This window comes from Delphinapterus leucas, chromosome 9, assembly GCF_059928025.1.
Source record: "Delphinapterus leucas isolate spDelLeu-1000000601 "Yukka" chromosome 9, BTC_Dleu_Yukka2, whole genome shotgun sequence".
NCBI lineage: Eukaryota > Metazoa > Chordata > Mammalia > Artiodactyla > Monodontidae > Delphinapterus > Delphinapterus leucas.
The window spans coordinates 77,964,623-77,971,939 of NC_143137.1; positions in this window are offsets into that span (position 1 = coordinate 77,964,623).

Here is a 7,317-nt window from a genome sequence, read left to right on the forward strand (position 1 = left end):
GCTGTCCAGTTTTCCCAGCACCACTTATTGAAGAGGCTGTCTTTTCTCCATTGTGTGTTCTTGCCTCCTTTATCAAGGATAAGGTGACCATATGTGTGTGGGTTTATCTCTGAGCTTTCTATCCTGTTCCATCACCTGGAGTGTACTCATGGCTAATCCAGACTCCAGAATACCCCTCTGTGACTTGCTGAAATGGAGTATTTGGAGAGGGCGGCATGGAAACTGTAATTGTTACAAGCCCCTCAGTTACTTCATATGCTCATAACTGGTTACAGAATTTTCAGGGGAAAGAGTTGTCATTGTCACAATAAGTTAATTTTAGGGTCTAGTGTGTTGAGGAAAAGAAAGAGTAACTAAAGGGGATTAATGGACCAAGAGACTAGGATCATGGAGGGAAAAACCTGGGCCTGCGATGAGGGAATGATGTGGTTAACCAAGCAGGTAGACACGATAGGCATGGTTGGTGGGAATGGGTGAAGAAGTTCAAGTGAGGAATTTGTGAGACACCTAGGAATTCTGAGCTTTTGTTCTTAGTAGAATAGAAAAACTTCCGAATGGTATTGCAAATCAGTGTGCTTTAGGTAACTAAAGTGAAAAGTTGAGAACAGAATATTGTTGGGGAACGGAACTACACCTCTGGCCAGCAGAGATTTGGTTGTTTAGTTCTCTTTTGTTTTCCCCAAACAGTGGTGATACATGTGAAGCTATAAATTAATGCTTTTCATTTACTTATATGTATTGGGAAAGCAAAATCAAAAAGTAAATGGCTAATCGTCTTCGGGCACAGTGCCTAGGACCCAGACATCAGAGTGTTAGTGTGAGCACTTAAGAGAAAATGTATAGCGTTTAGGAAAGGGTCAAATCGTGGAGAAAAGATGCATAAATTGTACAGTGGGGGCCTGTTTAGGGATACCAAATTGTTAACTTCTTTGCAGAAGCACTTTTTAGGAACTTAGTCTTACTTGGGAAAATGAATGAAAAAATCTTTCTGTTAATACTTTGAAAATAGCCAGTCTTTTATTCAAGTTATTTTCATTTAGTATACTACACCAGTGTTTCAACATTAACATCAAAATTGTGACCTTGTTTGAGATTAGTGTTCTTTATTTACTGCCACGTTTTTAGTATTGACTTTCTTTAGCCATCGAAGCAAATAAGAATGAATCTTTATTTCACAAAATGAAGAAAGAGAATCAAAACACAGATATTTTAAAAAAAAAAATCTGACTTAAAAAAGTAGGCTTGTGTTGGGGATAGTAAGACTTTCTATATCTCAAAGTGGCATTTGTTTCTGAAGCATGTCAGCCTCCCTGCACAGTGACTTATTGTGTTTATCTATAAAAAGAAAAATAAACTATTATGCAAACTCACTTCCATTTGGAAACTGTAGTGCCAAGTGTTAATGGCATCATTATTTCAAACAAAATCTGTTAGAACCATTACTTTTTGTCATAGGTTTCATGTGGGAATTTCCATGAAGAGTTTGTAGTCTATAAGACATTCACATTGCATAACTATTTTCTTCTTACTATCTATTATGCTAATGATTTTCTGGGTAGACACATTGGTCCTTTTATAAAAAAAGAAGTCAATTTCTTAACCTTTGCTAGCTGTCTTTCTGAATGTATCCCTTATACCAATTGAATATGGGTGATATATTGGTGATATCTTTGGAGGGAAATGTAAACAACACATGAGGGGATGGAGTTTGCCCATAAGTTGGTAAGCACCTTAAAAATTTTCAATATTGAATTAAAATGTCATCAAGACAATAAGAATTAAAGAGAGACTTGTTTTTCTCAAGAGAGAATTTTGGAACTTTGTTAACTCTTGAAAGTACACTTGTTCTTTCAGGTTGGTAGAATCAAGCTCTAGCATTCTATGAAATACATAAAAGTTGAAGACTGCTTTGTTATATTAAGAATTACTTATCTTATGGCATAATATAAGATATAAATATAGTAACACCTTATTTTGTCTACATGTAGCACTTCTAAGCTAATATATATAAAATATACATGTCAGAAGTAGGTGATTAAAAACTAGCAATCTTCCGAAGAAAAATCAGCATAATTGAATAAATCCAGATAAATTTGGACTTAAAAGCATATCAGGTAAAATAAAGGGAATTGTATACATGTGATGAGTCATATTGTTTTTTCATGATTTCAACAGCTCAGTGTTAAATTGTTGTTGATTAAGGTACCTCAGTTTTTTAATGAGAAATCAAAGACTGTTTACTTGTTGTTCTATGATAGGTGCAAAGTCCACTATGGTAATATAAGATGCTTTAATAATTTGCATTCTATTAAAGAGCTAACCTTCATTAGAAATAAATATCTAAAATAAAATAAGGCATTCATATCTGTAAATGTGATACACCTACAAGGTAAAAAAAGCTATAATTATATTATTATGCTTTTTCAAATAATAAATGTTTCACAGTCACTAAATATATAAATGAATTATTTACAAAGTGTCTTTAATAAGCACCATCACTAGGGGCTGCTCACTGATTTGTCTATAATTAAGGATTCATGTACTCTTGCATATTACCTCCTTGTTGAAAACACATTAAGTTTCGGTATGACCAGGTGTTATCAGAGATTTAATACGTACCCATGGAAAAGAAATAACTAGTTGACCCATCAGGGAGATTAAAACTAACGCCATTGCCTCATGAGTACTAAGCTCTAATGGACAAGTTAACTAGCCTCCTAGTGATTTAGTGCACAGTAAGAAATGTATTTTATTAAGTATTACTATCTCTTAGCAACATTTTTTAAATTACAAGAGAAAATAAAAATATTTATATCATGCTTAATGTTTAGAGGTGAAGTGTATTGATAGCTTCATCTCACATTTAAAAATATTTTTTAAAAAAGTCAGATGGATTGGCAGGATGTATAGATAAAGCGAATTTAGAAAACTGTTAATCATTGAATCCGGGTGTGAGTATATGGATGTTTGCTGTATATTTTATGTTTTATAAATATTAAAAGTATTAAAAAATTTTATAATAAAAGTTTGGAAAAACATTTGCAACATAGACTATTACATCATTTTTGAAAGCAATCAATGTGATAAAATATGAAGGGAGCTGCCAATAATAACATGATATAATTCCTTATAAGTAGAAAGACAAGCTATGCTATATTTTAATATGTGAAGTATATTTTTAAAGTAAATTTGAACTTTAGCTAAATTCCTTTCAGATGTATATATTTTTTGAAAACAGATTTTACTCTTTTCTCTTTAGATTATGTGTTTAAACCTAATTATTTTTTATGGTTGTTTATTATTCAGAGGTAACCTAAAGTTATCACCTTGTGTTGTATTTTCATCAATGGGCCTATTCCATTTTATGGTCCTCTCTGGTACGTTTACAAAGGGCACTTTATGCTGCACTTCTACTTTCCTATAAACAAGGAAACAATCCGTACTACTGTATTTCAAATCATTGCCATCCCAGCCATTACTTCATTTGCAGTGAAAAGCACAAATAAACTGGGCAAGTACATTTCATACATGTTCATTTCTAAAGTGTTAATAAGTAAATGCCTGTTGGCCTTTGCACAGAGGAAGTGGCACACCCCCCCACATGGTGGGATTTGTGTACTTCTCTGTCCATTCCCCTCACATCTATTAGTCCTTCTGGGTTTTGTTCCATCTTTCTTTAAAATAAAATATTTAAGCAGTCTATTAAAAGTTACGTGTTATCAGCCCCTATGAGTTAGGAATACCTGAGCTTTAATTACTGTGTATCCTAGACAGTCCTAAGAAAATGGGGCATAGGGAGAGTTTGGAACTTAGACGCTCTCTGATGTCAGTAACATCTGAACATTTCTCAGTTTAGCAGGCACGGAGGTAGGAGGCCAGGCAGGCAGCAGCAAGCTAAGGCACTGTGTGCTAGAGAACAGGAGCAAGATAGGGCCTCTTTGCGCTGGGCTGAAAGAGGGAGAGGAGACAGTCTGCGTGATGGTTTGCCAGGGCTAGCAGTCTTTGGATAATCTATGTCCATACCACGTGCAATGTTCTTTATAGATATGATCAGTACAAAAAGACCATGGATTACTAATGATGATTGAATCTCTGGCATATAATTTTACTGATATTCTTCATTGAAACAAATACAGTGTAAAGTCATTGTGATGCCTGCGGTCCTACTAGTCATTTAATTTTGAATGTCGTCAAGATTAGAAATTACCTGTAAATGGTTATTTATTTCTCTCAGAATCAGGGTCACAGGTTTCTGTTAATTGCCAGTACAAACAAGTGCAAGTGTCCCAGTTTCTAGGCTACTTGCATTTGATATGCATGGGTGCCAAGAGCAAAAGACTGACAACTATGCTAGGGCTTTCAACTATCTTATTAGATTTACAGAATAACAAAATTTACCATATGGGTGACAAGCAGTTGTTCAATTTCTCATCTGGATCAATATTTGTATTTGTTTTCTAAAATATACTTTTTATAGAAATTATTTTGATAATGAGGTTATCAATATGTATTTGAAGGCATATCACTAGTACTAATCTTAGCAAAGCTCTTTTGTTATTAAATTATTACTAGCTCTGTTAATGCTCTTATTGTTCCAGTGTTTTCCAAGCATTATCAATACCTCTGTTTTCTTTTACTCTAAGATGTTACTAACCTTTTACACCCTTGTCCAGTCTGAGGTCGTTTTCATCCTTACCAACTTCTCTTCTCCACAACCCAATGTAGGTTTATGTTGTCCTGTTTTTGCACTACTACTCCTTTTTAGGCAAGAATACAGATGTCTTTAGGCTACCAAAGCATTTAATTTGTTCATCTGAGATCAAATTTAGTTGTAAATGTTGATAGCTCTTTCACTTGTGATCCTTCCATATGCAGCTTTGGCTTAGCTTAATAATCAGCAAGAGGTCGATCCAGTCATTACTTACTTGCACATTTCAATGAAGTTTGTCCAGCAGGTGTTTGAAATAATCAAAACTTATGATCAAAAAGCATCCTCTCTGTGTAAACAAATACTTTTCTGCAAGTAAGTGTAGGTGTAAAATAAGACATTAAATTGTAACAAGGAAGAAGTCAAGGTGAGAGAAGCAGGAAATTCTACAGTGATGATATTTTCCTATATTTTATTATCAGGCCATAGCAAACATACAATAATGAACATATGATATAACTAGAAAGTAAATAAAACCATTCTGGACATATAACACATCTGTAACAGATTTTCCTTGCAAATTAGTTTTCTGGACGTTTTCGTTGCTTTAATCCAAGTGCGCTTAGAAAACTTGACTCTTTTTAGATAGGATCTATAATTTGTGAATTTATAATATGAATTACAAGTTGCGTAATATCTTTTAGGAAAAGGCTAACATAAAACCTCAAGATGGCCTAGAACCTTCAGTTCAATACAATCGAATATGAAATACTAATGCAAAAAGCATGTGAGATGCTTTGAGGATGTAGAAAGAATGGTATTCCAATAAACTATAATAATTAAATTAAAAACTGCATGCTTGAATGATCATCACACATACACACAAATTGATAGTAAAGCTCAATTTTAACCAATATTGAAATGTATTCTAGTCTGATTATTAAATCTTCTGATGAAGAGCTACATACTTTCTGGAGTTGATTTTGAAAATAATCTATTACTGTTTGTTAAGAACATCACACTGTTTTGTTTGCTTGTATGTATGCTTTGTTCAGTTTTGCTTTTGTTTGGGATTGGAAGATTTCCAGAAATTGTTTATATGTGTGTAAACGTAGAGAAGTTTACCTAGTTTTATTGAAGATTTCTGAAGTGAAGAATGAAGGAAGGAAAGAAGACAGACTGTTCAGAACTAAGAGAGGGAAGGAGAAAATGAACAAACTTCATAAATAATAATTTATTTTCTATATTCAGTTTTTGCATAAGTTTTCTGCGGCAAATCCCTTATGTTGCTTTACTTGCCTTTTAGTCTCAGTAATATCAGATAACTTCTAATTTCCTGGTGTGTGTGTGTGTGTGTATTTCTTTGTATGCAGGTAACAGTGCTATTTATATATTTATTTTTTAATTTTTATTTTATATTGGAATATAGTTGGTTAATAATGTGTTCGTTTCAGGTGTAGAGCAAAGTGATTCAGTTATATACATATATAAAGAATACATATATTCCTTTTCAAATTCTTTTCCTACTTAGGCTATTTACAGAATATTAAGCAGAGTTCCCTGTGCTATACAGTAGGTCCTATATCTATTTTAAATATAGCAGTGTGTACATGTGAATTCCAAACTCCCAGTCTATCCCCCGGTAACCATAAATTTGTTCTCTAAGTCTGTGAATCTGTTTCTGTTTTGTAAATCAGTTCATTTGTATAATTTTTTTTTAGATTCCACATGTAAGCGATATCATATGGTATTTGTCTTTCTCTGTCTGACTTCACTTATATGATACTCTCCAGGTCCATCCATGTTGCTGCAAATAGAGTTATTTCATTCTTTTTAATGGCTGAGTAATATTGCATTGTATACATGTACCACATCTTCTTTATCCATTCATCTGTCGATGGACATTTAGGTTGCTTCCATGTCTTGGCTATCGTAAACAGCGCTGCAATGGAGGTTTCTTTAAAAACTAAAAATAGAGATACCATATGATCCAGCAATCCCACTCCTTGGCATGTATCTGGAGAAAAACATGGTTCGAAAGGATACGTGCACCCCAATGTTCGTTGCAGCAGTGCTATTTATTTTTTATTTTTTAAAAATATTTATTTATTTATTTGGCTGCACCTGGTCTTAGTTGTGGCATAAGGGATCTTTGTTGCCACGTGCGGGATCTTTGTTGTGGCATGCGGGCTCCTTTAGTTGCAGCATGCGGGCTCCTTTAGTTGCAGCATGCGGGATCTAGTTCCCAGACCAGGGATCAAACCCAGGCCCCCTGCATTGGGAGCACGGAGTCTTAACCACTGGGCCACCAGCCAAGTCCCAACAGTGCTATTTTATATTGCTTAGCATTTGAAGAAAGTTCAAGGTGATATTAAGCATTTAAATATTATAACTGTGTTAAATTATTTTTGAAACTCTAGAACATTGTAAAGCAATTATACTCCAATAAAGATGTTTAAGAAAAAAACACAAAACTCTAGAAACACTGTTTTGAAGTATTATTTTGTTTTTCCCACATTTACAATGAAAGAAACTCACAGGAAACAAAAAAATAACACCATCACCACATAGGGAAGTCAGTGTGAAGAAAGTCAGCTTTGGACTGTCTCCAGCGGGGCTTGATTTTGGTATCACAATGAAGATGTTGTTATACCAGGCTTCTACCTACT